Source organism: Anabrus simplex, chromosome 6 (assembly GCF_040414725.1).
Source record: "Anabrus simplex isolate iqAnaSimp1 chromosome 6, ASM4041472v1, whole genome shotgun sequence".
Taxonomy (NCBI): Eukaryota; Metazoa; Arthropoda; class Insecta; order Orthoptera; family Tettigoniidae; genus Anabrus; species Anabrus simplex.
Genome location: NC_090270.1, coordinates 15,120,116 through 15,135,328, shown reverse-complemented (window position 1 = coordinate 15,135,328; position 15,213 = coordinate 15,120,116).

Below are 15,213 nucleotides of genomic sequence, written 5' to 3'. Positions count from 1 at the left end.
TTAGGTTAAGTTGGTACCACCGAGGTTTAGGCCCGTCAAGATGGCGGCAGTGAGGTTAGCGATGCGATGTTGTCGATGACAGCTGTCAGAAAGCACGTGGCTTTGTTTACAAATTCAAATCTCGAGCCAAAATTCAAATTTTCCGCCAAAATTCAAATTTCCCGCGGGAGGAGGAGGCGGCAGAACTGTCCAATTATACTACTTCAAATCCAAACCATTATTTTTTGAAGAATTGTTTCACATAACGCAGTCCGACTCGTTGGCTGAACGGTCAGCGTACTGGCCTTCGGTTCAGAGGGTCCTGGGTTCGATTCCCGGCCGGGTCGGGGATTTTAACCGTAATTGGTTAATTCCAATGGCACGGGGGCTGGGTGTATGTGTTGCCTTCATCATCATTTCATCCTCATTACGATGCGCAGGTCGCCTACGGGAGTCAAATAGAAAGACCTGCACCTGGCGAGCCGGACCCGTACTGGGATTTCCCGGCACTAAAAGCCATACGACATTTCATTTCACATAACGCAGAATGCTTTGACAACATTTGGTGAGAATCAGTGATTTCATATTGTTTAAAAACGAAACACTTTTCCTCTGAAAACCTCGTATGTTATTTATTGGGTTATTCCTTAGTATCAGTGAATTTATAATTTATACTTTAACGAAAATATAAGTAGTATATAACAGTATAATATATTTCCTTCTTTAAGTGTAGACACACTATTTCCACTTTATTGAGAGGCACATGAACCTGCAGTCTACAACAAGTCAAGTCAAGAAGAAAATAAAAGCTGTATCATTCCCTTACATAGTCAAATCCAACAAACAAGTGATCGAGGAACCACATTACGACGTCAAAACAGGTAACCATTCCCCGTTTCATAAACATGTATGTACTGGTAAGCACGTGCCAGGCTTTGCGCATTTCAAGTATATGACATAATCTTAAAGGAGACGGAAGGAGATCCGGAACGACACTAAGAACTTCGAACTCGGATGAGCCGTTTTAATCTTATGAGTCACCAAATTCGGGAGTCGAAAATTGTAACCAGATTTTAGGTCCATCGGCGAAATATATGAATTTGGGATATATGTTTACATACATATATACATCATCGTTATAGACCGTTATACCTTTCAACGCTCAGTCTGCAAGCCTCTGTGAATTTACTAAATGTCGCCACAATACTCTATTTGCAACTAGTGCTGTGGCGTCATTTAGTTCTATACCATTTATCTTTAAATCGTTAGAAACTGAGTCTAACCATCGTCTTCTTGGTCTCCCTCTACTTCCTTACCCTCCATAACAGAGTCCATTACTCTCTTAGGTAACATATCCTCCGCCAATCGCCCCACATGACCCCACCACCGATGCCGGTTTATGCGTACAGCTTCTTCCATTGAGTTCATTCCTAACTTAGCCCATATCTCCTCATTCACAGTACCCACCTGCCATTATTCCCACCTCATTCTCGCTACTTTCATGTCTGTTAATTCTAACTTATGTATAAGATATCCTCAGATCACGCCTTCACTTGCGAAAACCAAAGTTGGTCTGGAAACAGACCAATGTAAAAATAGTTTCGTTCGGGAACTGACTTCCTTCTTACAGAATACTGTTCATCGCAACTGCCAGCTCACTGCATTAGCTTTACTACACCTTGAATCAATTACCTTGAATCATTACTGTATTACCATCCTGGGTGAACACACAGCCTTAATACTTCAAAATTATCTACCTGTTCCAGTTTTGTATCATCAGTACGACATGACATTCTGTTGAATTTCTTACCTACTGACATCAATTTAGTCTTCGAAAGGCTAATTTCCATACCATACTAATTGAACCTCTTTTCAAGTTCCAAGATATTAGACTGCAGGCTAATTTTCATACCATACTAATTGAACCTCTTTTCAAGTTCCAAGATATTAGACTGCAGGCTTTCGGTACAAACTGCCATTAAGACCAAGTCGTCAGCATACGCCAGACTTCTTACTACATTTCCACCTAACTGAATCTCTCTCTGTCACCTTATACCTTTCAGCAGAAGATCCATGTAAACTAGGAGCAACAAAGGTGAAAGATTACAGCCTTGTCTAACCCCTGTAAGTACCCTGAACCAAGATCTCATTCTACCATCAATTCTCACTGAAGCCCAACTGTCAACATAAATGCCTTTGATTGATTTTAATATTCTACCCTTGATCCCGTAGTCCCCCAGTTGGGTGAACATCTTTTCACTCGGTACGCTGTCATATGCATTCTCTAGTTCTACGAAGCATAAACACAACTGTCTATTCCTATCGTAGCATTTTCCAATTACCTGGAATATACTGAAAATCTGATCCTGACAGCCCCCTGTGGTCTGAAACCACACTGGATTTCATCCAACTTCATCTCAACCACTGATCGCATCCTCCCTTCCAAGATGCCAGTGAATACTTTGCCTGGTATACTAATCAATGAGATAACTCGCTAGTTGTTGCAATCCTTCCTGTTCCCTTGCTTATAGATAGGTGTAATTACTGCTTTTGTCCAATCTGAAGGTACCTTAAAACACTCCATGCTAATCTTATTATTCCTTGAAGTCATTTCATCCCTGCCTTCCCACTATGCTTCACCATTTCACTCTAATTTCATCTATTTCTGCTGCTTTGTGACAGTGGAGTTTATTTACCATCTTTCCACTTCCTCAAGCGTAATTTCACCAACATCATTTTCCTCCTCCCGATGGGCTCCGTTGTTCGCGATACAACCAGGAAGCTTTCCTTTTACGTTAAGAAGATTTTCTAAATATTCCCTCCACCTGTCCTGTGACTCCCTGCGATCTTTTATGAGTTCATCTGAATTACCCAAAATACTTTTCATACCCTTTTTCCCTCCCTTCCTAAGATTCTTTATTACTGTTCAGAACGGTTTCCTTGCTGCCTGACCTAGCCTTTCCTGGTTATTACCAAAATCATCCCACAACTTATTTTTGGATTCAACAACTATTTGTTTCTTTCATCTATGTAAATCTGCATCAGCCCTTGTTTGGAGCCATTTCGGATAAGCCTCCTTTTACGTTTGCAAGCTTCTCTCACTTCATCATTCCACCAAGATGTTCGCTTTTAACCATCCTTACACACAGTTGTTCCCAGGCATCCCCTTGCTGTTTCTACTACAGCATCCCTGTATGCCAAACATTCTCTTTCTATATGCTGAACCTGCTTCCTGTCCACTGCTCGGAACTTCTCACTAATCGTATCCATATACTTCTGTCTAATTACCTCGTCCTGGAGATTTTCTACCCTTATTCATTTGCAGACATTTTATTTCTCTATTCCAGCTCTAGATATAGTTAGTTCACTACAGATCAGATAGTGGTCTGCTTAATCTAAAAATCCCCGATAATCCCGTACATTCCTAACAGATTTGTACAAATGGAAATGAGTTTCCATTTCTTTTTGTGCGCGGAATTCCAAAACGACTTTTTCGTGAGAATTCGGCTAATGGGGCTAAAATGGAAACAGAACAAGTCTGGTTTCTGCCTATTTCTTTCTTCGCAAACGGAAATTTTGGTAAAAGTGGTGATGGAGTATGTGTCCGTAAAGCAGAGTTCAGCAAAAGAACATTCTTGTTGAGAGGGAGATTTCCTCCTTTCTTTGTATTCATCTTTTTTAGAACGATTCTTGAAATCAGAGGGAGAAATTCTTTGTATTTGTACCTCACTTACATGTAGGCTCAGCGTTTGCGTAGATCAAAGGATCATTACAAGAGAAATAACATAACATAAAATAACATTATGTGATTGAATACTTCCTTATATTCTCGAATTCACTGAAGCATCCCTGTTTGTTTGTTTGTTTGTTTTATATTTCGTTCGTACTCTACTCATGGAGTATCTGTGATCACAATCCAACAAGCATAGATGCGTTCCACTTACACCGATACCTTGTTCCCATAGTTGAAACGTCTTGGTGTAACCGCTATCCATGCCCGAACTCAGAGCATCACAAGGGCTTGGAAGGTCAAGGCGGAGTAAAGAAAGTGGATCTTCTAGGACATATTACGAATTAACTGTTGGTAAGTGAATTATATGCAAATCGTGATTGTAAACTGATATATTTCCTAAGAACTTGTCAAGAAAGGTTAAATATTTTGGTCTTCACCAATCTGATGGGCAGCAAAGATACCCTCCATATGGAGATTTTTCTTCAAATACTTGAAAGTGTTTCCTCGTTTATTTTCTGTAAACTCCTACAAGTTCAAGTCGTATGTGCAGTAATAATTTATCATGAGTAAAAACGTGAGTGCACAGCATACTAATTTCTTTCAGACTCCATCATTTTCTTTGTTATGAGATTTAAAACAACTCTACTCGCAGAGAAAGTAGCAATACTGGTATTGCCTTCACGCCCCACTAACTGCTTTTACAGTTTTCGGATACGCCAGCAATACGGTTCTTGGTGTATCCTATTGACATTCCGAGATAAACTGTCCGAGTGAGTTGGCCGTGCGGTTATGGTCGTGCAGCTGTGAGCTTTCATTCGGGAGATAGTGAGTTTGAACCCCAACACTGAAGATGGTTTTCTGTAGTTTCCCATTTTCACATCAGGTAAATGCTGGGGCTGTAAAAGCCACGGTCGCTTCCTTCCCACTCCGAGCACTCTCCTATCCCATCGTCGCCTGTCTGTGTCGGTGCGACGTAAAACAAAATCATGGAAAATAATTAAACTGAAATAATAAAAAACGCGCAGTTTACTCAGTGTTGTGAACCAATATTTCTAACTAAATGTTTATTTAACAAGAATTGCGATAGTTCAATCAATCCTAAGTTTAGTTTTTTGCCGGATCCCGAGGCTGAATGATCAATGTCACATCCTTTTGGTTCATCGGGTTTAAGGTTCGATTCCCGCCCGCGTCGTAGTTTTAACCGCATGGTTGGTTGAAAATCTATCCATTCAAGGACTGTATAATCTTCGTCTGTGAATCTGTCTTAAGACAGGTGTCAACTGGGTGTCCTCCATGTCTTGAGCATCTTGTTTTAGTTGTACGTATCTTCCACCTTGCTTGACGTCCGTTAAAATTCCAAACCTGCTTCTTCCTCTTCATCGTCCATCTATTTTTCACTTCATCGCCGTCTGTTGGAGGCAGTTTCTACGTAGTATGTGACGCAATTAGGATATTTTATTCTTTATCGTTTTCATGTGGTGTCTATTGTCTGCTACCCTTCGTCATTTCTCACTTTATCTTTCCACTTTAGTTTTTTATTCTTATCCACAACCACATTTCAAAACATTCCAAATACTTCGCACCTTTCTTTCTTAATGTCCACGTTTCAGCTCCAAATGATACCACATTCCACACAAAAACACTTGGCTAACCTCTTTCATAAATTAATAGGGATTGCCTTAGACGTCAAAAACTTGTCAGCTTTCCGAGAGCTTGCTTTCCCATACATATTGAGCTTCTTACTTCTTACATTAGAATATATGAACAATATTTCGGAGGTTTAATTCATCAGGATATTGGTAAGCATTCTCGATAATGAAGCGCTCGTACTGGGAATGAAAAGTTTTATAACCGTTTGTAATTTATTGTATTCGATGGTAATGACTACAGTAGCTGAGCTTAATTCCAGCCACACATCACAGGGAATGGCTTGGCGGGTAGGAGCTTAGTAGACAGGTGACCAATTCTCAGCGTGAGATTCACATTCCATTGAGATTCATTGGCTTCAGATTTGGCAACAATTTCCCTGGAGATCGAACCGGATAGGTGGTGTAAAGAATCATTGCACCTGGCAGGAGTTCACCGGCAGGGGATCAATACCGCTTTCAAAATGAATCTAGGTCAGACCTGCTACACAAGCTTTGTTTATCAAAGCGAACAAAGTTATTGGCAATCTCTTGCTGTACATTATGTGCACTCTGTCACACAGCTCACCCGATACTTGTGGTCTGAAAACAAACAACAGAAAGTTAATGCTGAAAGTGAAACTGAAAATGCACAGGCTGATTCCAGCTTCATCCGGGTGAAGCCCAGATTTAATGACGAGGATATGAATTATGTTGAAGCCTCCGCACTACAATGATTGATGATTGACAGATGAAATAAAATTAATTTGGAGAGTGTCGCTCGAATTAATGCTGACAGGGAAAGCCGGAGTACCCGGAAAAATCCTGTCCCGTCTACGCTTTGTCTCACATGGAGTGACCGGGATTTGAACCACTGGACCTAGCAGTGAGAGGGCCAGCGTGCTGCGGCCTGATCCAAGGAGGCTCCAGAGATAAAAGTATTGCAATGAAATTTACTGAATTGTATTCGACGAACCAAAACCTTGCCTGTTTAACAAGAAATGATAACGAGTGTTGGTAAATTAATTTTCCTGTTGGGGCGCTTTCGATCGACCATCTCTAGCAACTTACTTCCGTAAAGGAACAATTTATGTCTCATATCTGTTACTAAGATAACCATTAGAAAGGTTATCGTCCAAACTCTTTCATTGGCAGTGTTGGTTATGGTTGCTCTTTATTTTTAATCAGTTCACCCTCCAGGGTTTGTTTTTCCTTTGGACTCAGCGAGGGATTACACCTCTACCGCCTCAACGGCAGTATCCTGGAGAATGAGACATTCGGTCTGGGAATACAACTGGCGAAGAGGACCTGTATCGCGCCCAGGTGGCCTCACCTGCTTTGCTGAACAGGGGCCTTGTGGGGGATTGGAATATCCGAATGGATAGACAAGGAAGTGGGAAGGAATCATCGGGCGTGACCTTTAGTCGGCTACCATCCCGGCATTTGCCTGGAGGAGGAGTGGGAAAGCACGGAAAACCACTTCAAGGATGGCTGAGTGGACCCAGTTTCAACCGTCGTACCACTTTTAAAATTTCGTGGCAGAGCCGGGAATCGAACGCGGTGCTCCGGGGGTGGCAGCAAATCACACTAACCACTAGACCACAGAGGCGGACGGTCATGGTTGCTATATTTTAAAATAGGAAGTACGACTGGGCAACCATCCTCTCTTAAGATTCTATGTAAGTCCGCCTCCGTAGCGAAACGGTTAGTATTATTAGCTGCCATCCTCAGGGGCCTAGGGTCAATTTCCGGTACTGCCAGGTATGACAGGATGGCTGGTCTTCTTCTAAGGTTCGTTAACAGCAGTTCTCCAAGAATCAGGATGTGGTGGCAGTCCCTTCAGCTCCAGTCCAGCACCTCCAGTAACTAGTTCAGTCTAGGCCTGCCCCCTCCCTCACGGAACTCGGCCCCTAAACTTCCATGTCTGCTTATGTGCCCAATGCAGATGTTCCTTCCTTTCCTCATGTAATATGTCAAACATCGTGTCTCTCCTATTCTTGTCAGTACTTGTTGGTTGCAATCTCTGTCTGTCCACGATATCTTGATCATTCCTCTGTAACACAATAATTCTTCTATCACTCACACCTGTCATCCAGTCTGAATTTGATGTTGTTAGACGTGAATAGGGCTGGTATGTGGTTAAAATGGTGCTTGGTTGGATACACCGTGAGCCGGGTACGTGAGCGTTAGACGGTTGGCAATACTGATATCTCGCGCCGTTGTCACTGTATCAGCTGCTGAAATTAGCCAATCAGATCGCTTCGCGGGTGACTTCAGATGGGATTTGCGGGGCAGTGTTGTTGAATCTGTACCTTGCTTATTACCGGCTTGAGAGCGTCCATAGAAGAAATAAACTTCTCCAGGGGAGGGACTTGCACAAGGGTCGGCGCACAGCAAGCACGCTACACTGAAACCCACGGTGTGTCAGTGTTTGATGATGGCTCTCAAGCCTGACCAAGCCACGTGCAGATTTAACTACACCGCCTCGTAAAGCCCATTTGAATTCGCCCGTAAAGCGATCTGATTGGCTGACTTCAGCAGCTGATAAAATGAGCGAGATATTGCCATATTTTTTCAATTTACTCATCAGTATGACCAACGCTTTAACACTCGGTCCACGACCATCCTGTTAGTTCCGTTTCTTTATACAGGGTCGGGGATGACGTGATATTACTTTATATGGCATGCTTTTTATGGCCGGATGCCCTTTCTGAGATGAACCCCAGGCGAGGGGCTACAGAATATTAAATGAATAATGACTAATTTAAGTGGGTAAGGAGGTGGAAGGAATCGGATGTGAGCTATGAATAGGAACTCTCGCGGCATTTGCCGAGAGGTAAACAATGGGAAACATCAGAAAATCCTTCTCAGGTCAGCCGACGGTGGGACTCGAACGGACGCGCCTCCCGAGCGCGTTAACACGAGTGACCGCACCGTTCGGTGACCATCCTGTCTTCTCGGAGGAAATATGGAAGCGGCCCGACACTTTGTAGAGTCAAAGTAACGGCGAAAGAAATAGAGGAAAGAGAGCATCCAACAGACCTCCAGGCTGGAGACTTAACAGAAAAAAAAAAATGAGTTACATGATCTTTAACCCTAGAGCTGCCAACTGTCCAATATTCGACATGTTCGTATTTCTTCTCGTAATTTCCTCATTTCTTCAACAGATGTCATGACAGTGTACTTTTTGTCATTCTCGATGTCGACATCAGCCGTGAATTCAGTTTCATTCATGTTTACAACCTCTTTGGGCACAATATCACAGAAAAGATGAGTGAGGTCTTCCGACCATCTGTTTGAGCGCCATTTCTGCAGTCTTTGTAAAAATAAAACCTTCACGACTTCTAGTTTGCTGTTCTATTTCAGTTTATTGCGTAGTTTTTTGGTTAGAGGGGCTTATTTACTTCTGAATATATATTTATATTTGATTGATCATATACATTTTTATTATCGTGTGTGTGTTTCTCTATGGAGAATAAGCAATGAAGAAGTGTGAAGTGACGGATCTGACTTTGAGGTTATCGAGAATGAACAGACAGGTTGCGAGTTAGATTACGAATGTACATCAGCTATTTCTTCTCATCAAATATCGGATAGTGAAAGCGATGACGAACCTTTCATAAAGCAATTTATCATAACAACGTGGTCTAAGCTCACGCCTCCGAAAGATTGTATGCTAATATATTTTTCCTAATATTTTCAAGAATAAACCTTTGAGAGTGATGTAACTTTCAATAGTGCATTACAGATACATTATTGACAATTTGGATATTTCAGTTTGTTTGCGACTTGTTCCTAGGTTGTGTACATAGGATCGAAAATGTTATTATCATTTTGAATTTAGCAATTACACTTTTTGAACAGAGTGTACATTTTTCTAGTGAAAACATTTATGCAATTTTGTGTCACCACGACAATTCTCGGTGTATTAGCTTTACGTGGATGTATCAAGCGGATATTTTATATTTTATATTTTATTTAGACAAGTAAAAGCTGCCACCACTGCATTTAAAATTGCCAGTTCTAGGTTTAATATTAATTAACTCCCTGGTCAGCCCTAGGTGACGATGAATCTTCTCAGCCGTTATTCTTGGCTTCTCACGGCCGACTGGATCCCTCGCTGCGCTGAGCTAGCTACAGCGACGCATCAAGTAGGCCGTGGCTTTCTAGACACAGGTCGCTATCCCACCTTCAGATGGCTCATCAATCGCTCCTCGAATCAGCCCTGAAGTAAAGGTAAAAGTGCTGGCTGGGAATGAAACGTGCTATTTCGGAGTAAGAGGAAGACACGCTAGTAGAGACATGAGCTTATTCCGTCTGCACTTCTACAACCCAGCTGGCCTGCTGCTAGGACTAAAAGACTCATTACTGTTCAGCCGAAATGTGAGTCAACTTATACTCGATACCAGGCTCAGTATACCGGACAACTCGATGGGTGACCGAACTGCCAGTTGCTGGCAGTGCGTTACAAGATATGCAGTGATTGCTCAGGAAAGATTTTCTGGGAACCAATGCATGTGGCAACATTGTAGGTCACGTGAACTTCCGAGTTTCTGAGTGCTTGACCTGTACACCTTTATTTCCGCCCAGTGTGATCAGACAACAGGGACAGGCTCGCTTGTTCAGTGAAGTTGGACGTCTTTTTGAGTCTGGTTCTTCCCACCGAAGGACAACTCGATCAGGAAACGCTGAACGAGTCTAGTATGTAAATGTGTTTGAGCGAGTTTAGATGTAGTATTGCATATCTCTGTACGTTGGAGCAATAGTTTTGACGGTTGTCAATATCAGCGAGAAGTGAATATAAACTCTCCGTATCATAAACCACGACAACTCATTCTACGTTCTAACGTTCTCACTGCGGCGCGATTAAAATCATAAAATAATATTTTTGACTGTCTGTAATAACCTAACCTTTAATCCATAGTATGGTAACGTATTTTCTCTCGATACTCTTTCAAAATCCTTCTATAGATCTACGAAACGTAAAGATTACTGCCTATCGTTCTCGCAAAATATTTCAGTTACTTCACGTGTACAGAACATCTGGTCTTCAGAGTCCGTCTGTGGTTTGAAACAACATTAGTTTTTACCCACCACCAACATTCCTTTGAACAATACTCGAGAACACCTTTCCTCCTGTCTCTCTCTTATCACTCCCTCAGTTCTGAGGTTCGTGATCTCCGAAGAGGTATTGGTCACTTGTCTCCATCTCCTGCCGTCGTCGGCCAAACGTGCTGCACAGAAAATATTCAGCCCTGTTGTGCTGTTGTCGTTCGTAATATCGTCTATAGACTGGTTTGATGCAGCGCTCCATGAATCGTTTCATCTATACATAACTGCTGCATCCTACATCTGCTCTAATCTGCTTGTCATATTCATACCTTGTTCTACCCCTACCGTTCTTACCCCCTACACTTCCTTAAAAAACCAACTGCACAAGTCCTGGGTGTCTTAACATGTCTGCTATTATTATATCTCTTCCTCTGGTCAAATTTGGCCAAATCGATCTCATCTCACCAATTCGATTCAGTATCTCTGCGTTCGTAATTCTATCTATTCATCTCACCTTAAGCATTCTTCTGTGACACCACATTTCAACAGATTGTATTTACTTTCTTTATAAGCGAGTTATCGTCCATGTTTCAATTTCATACAACGCCACACTCGAGAAAAAGTCTTCAGAAACATCTTTCTAATTCCTAAATCAATGTTGGAGCTGAACAAATTTCTTTTCTTAAGAAAGGCCTTCCTGCTTGTGCTAGAGTGAATTTTATGTCCTCCTTACTTTTGCCACCGTTAGTTATTTTTCTACCCAGTTAACAGTATTCAGCCACTTTCTACTTGGTCTACTTGCTATTTCCTGCATCGCCTGAGTTCCTTCGAGTGCAATCGATTACTTTGGTTTTGGACTTATTTATTTTCATCGTTTACTCCTTACACATGGCTCCGTTAATACCTTTCAGCAATTTATCCAGATCTTCTGCAGGCTCGGATAAAATAACAATATCATCGGCAAATCTGAGGGTTTTGATTTCCTCTCCATGAATTGTGATTCCCTTTCCAAATTCCTCTTTGATTTCCTTTACTGCCCGTTCTATATAAACATTGAAAAAGAGGGAAGACAAACTGGAGACTGGTCTCATTCCTGTCTGGATTGCTGCTTCTTTTTCAAAGTCCTCGATTCTTATCACTGCAGACTGATTTGTATACAGATTGTAGATCATTCTTCTTTCACGGTATCTGATTTAATCACGATTACCTTCAGAATCTGCCATTTATCAGATGTAGATTCTCCTGAACTATCCATTGATTCTTAGTTCATCTCTCCTTTCTTCGTAACATTTCTTAGCAGCCCTACTGACCTCATTCTTCATCTAAGCTGCCATATCCACGACGCACAGTATGTCCATGGAATTGTAAAATTCTTCCTTTAATATTTATTATAATCTGCTGAGCTGGTTTATAATGGAATCATTGGTGCGAAATACTGTCCAAGGTACGCGTAACATTCTTCACCTACACCACATTTCAAACGAATCGATTTTCTTCATGTCTGTAGCACGAAGAGTCCATATTTCTCCTCCATAGAAGAAAACTGAAAATATCAGACGGGATACTACTCTTGTAACGAGATAGGGCGACCGTTGCATAAATGGGACAAATTCATGATTATATTTTTGGGAAGATGTCTGTGTCGGTTAATTTGTAGGCTCTATCAACAGTTATTATTTTGGACTTTCTCATATTAACTACCCCGGCTACGGGAATTTCGGAAAATTGGGTTTGGTGGCAGTAATTTTGATAAAATAGTACAAGAGTTGGTTGACGAACTTTGAGAAAGTGGAGAGTGTGGAGAACGGGGCATATATGTGACCTCAGATCATGGCAGTAATTCGTAACAAGAAGACAGATGTGTAGGAGGAGAAAATTCTGAAAACAATAGTGATGATGATTCATGCAATTTGTAAGATGATACTGGTGACTTCAGCACACATCCCAAAGCGTTTTATAGAAAAAAGCGAGTTGAAATGGAGTATCCGTTCCTGCATTAGCCAACACAACATTGTAGTGAAACCTCCGGAACTCACAGGACAAACATGTGCTGTAAAGTGCTCGCAATTTTCAGGAAAGTATTGGGTATTTCAAACAATCTTCTGAATCGTGTTTTGTTAATGTATTCGCTTTCCCGTCTCTACCGTATTTTAAATATTTATTATGTGCATAGGAGCTAACATATGCAATTAAGTGTTCCTATTTTTCTTGATATTACATAAAATATACTGCTCGACTATTCTTGCAATATTTCGTTTTCTCACCTTAGTAGAACTCAGTAATAGGTCGCTCTCGACAATAAAATGTGCAAATAACAAAGTAAAGAATGCTATTGTTAATATTAAAGGTAAATGCTGACAGAGATCTCTCAGACCGGAGCCCGGTTTTATGTCGTTACTGTGGTACCCGGGTAGTTAAGGGTTAATTTGCAGTTCTATTTGAGCACTGACATTTTTGACTCAAGAAGTAACTTCTGCCATTTCCTTCTCATCACTAGCAGTGAGTGCAGTATCGTCTGCCCTATTCCTCGTGTACTGATGACAAAAATAGAACGGAAATCTGTTGAAGATTTATAAAAAGTAAAAAAAAAAAAAAAAGTCAAGTCTCAGTTTATAATAGGAAATATTCGCTCAGATATCGAGTTGTCCCAAATACTACTGATACTAAGCCTAGAATGCTATAAACGTTGGTAGACTCACGCAGTACTTTTCAACTCCCACAGAGAGTTTCAACCACACCATAATAATAGGTACATGCGCATATCGATAACTGTACACTCGAGGGAAATTATTAATAATATCACAGACCACATCACCATGTTTCTACATTTCCAGATAAATTATTCCTGTGTTTCCACCAATAATATGATACGAGCAATGCCTGTGTTTTTAAATATAATTCAACAATTAAAATACATTCGTGAGCAATAAAGTGACATAGCAATAATAATTAAACCACGCGTCAATAACGCGACACAATTTCAATTACGTCCTTCACGTAACAGCATCGCTTGTACCTACAAATTACGCACTGAAATTATTTAAATTTTATTGCGTAAACTGTATTTCAAAAGATGGTTAAACATATAAAATCCATTAATGATTTATAAAAGCGAAAGGCATAGTTGCATTGAGTCCTTCTTAATGTTACTGTTGCAGTACGAAGAAACGAATAAAACCGATGTTAAATACGAACAATTTCAGAACAGCACGACATGGACAACGGTGACTCACTCCAAACATAAAAATGTGTGTGTATGACGTCCGGAACCGGGGTGATCAGTACTAGTGCTGGAGGGGAACACACACTCGTTCTATGAAAAGAGCAGTGGGGCAACAAGAATGGCTTTGTGAGGTGGCACAATTCAAAGTGAGGACTGGCTATTCGTTCAAATATTCCGTAAAGCTGTGTAAATTTAAAGTAAAACAATGAGGAAACAGGGAAAGGGAAAGATAATACTTACGTTTTATTAATTTATCTGCATATAAGAAGTTTGTTTGAACAAGCAATTCTACAGTAATTGTTATGAACTTACTGTATATGACTGCTCTAGTCCAAGATCATTTAAAAGTGGTTATAGGAGTTTGAGAAGGGATAATGATAATGGCGCATGGCCTCCGGAGAGGCTTATGCGGGTCTTTTTCTAGTAGACGGCCTATTAGGCGACCTGCATATCTGTGAAGATGAGGGCCCTACCTAGGATGATTTCTAATGCTGAATACGACACACACACACACACACACACACACAGGCCCCGGGACCATCTGAACCGAAGGCCAGTACGCTGACCATTCAGCCAACGAGTCGGACAGAGAAGAGATGAAATATTAGAGTAGAAGAGCCGAAGCTCTACATATTCCCTGTCTTTATGGAAGTGTTTACTGTAAATTTGAGAGATTAATTCAGATTTATTATAGTTTTTACAACACTCACCGTTTATTACAATTATTTTTGAATTGTTCGACATTCAATAATGATCACCCATGCTTATATTGTTGGTGAGAAGTGAACTAGAAGAAATATTGAAAAAATAATGTCCTTCAGAAAGTAAATATTTTCTTGGATTGTGTATTGTTGCCTAGGGACAGATCTGTTAGGTCGCTAAGTTAATTTATTTTGCTACTAGCTGATGTACCCGTGCTTCGCTACGGGATTCTATGAAAGACTGTCTTTGTGGTTTTCCTAACTACAGTAACTTAACTTAGGCCATTACAAAAACCTCAGTAGGAATGTAGGGATTAAAAGCAATGTTAACATATAAAATACTCGCTCAAATGAAAAACTGCACATTTTCTCACTTTTAGTGAACTGTACTACGATGCCGATCTAACAGTCCAAAGTTCCAGTGCTGGAATGACCAGGCCGCAGACAGCCGTGAACACTCCTCTGCCATGGTTCCGTTAAATATACACACTGCTCATTCCAATCAATGCCTCAGAGTTAGGATTGAATTGCTCGAATACAATGATGACCCAGTGTGTTACGTACCAGTAGTATCAAAAAATGTATGAACCAGAGGAATGGCATGCTTAAGCAGTGTTGCCAGCTTATGGGATTTTCCTCTAAATTTGGCGGAATTACAAGACTTTAATTAGCGGACAGCGGATTTTTTGGCGGAATTCTAGATTTATTATAGCGGAATTTAGGGGTTTATCCATTTTACGTTTTTTTATATGTACTCCAGTCTGTCTCCGAGCTATTCGGTATTTCTTGTCAGGAGCTAACCACCACATAAGGAAAATATGTTATTTGGATTTGATGTTATGAGAACATGGTATCATAAAATTGTAATGCGTGGAGAAAGGTTACTATCTCTTAATTGAC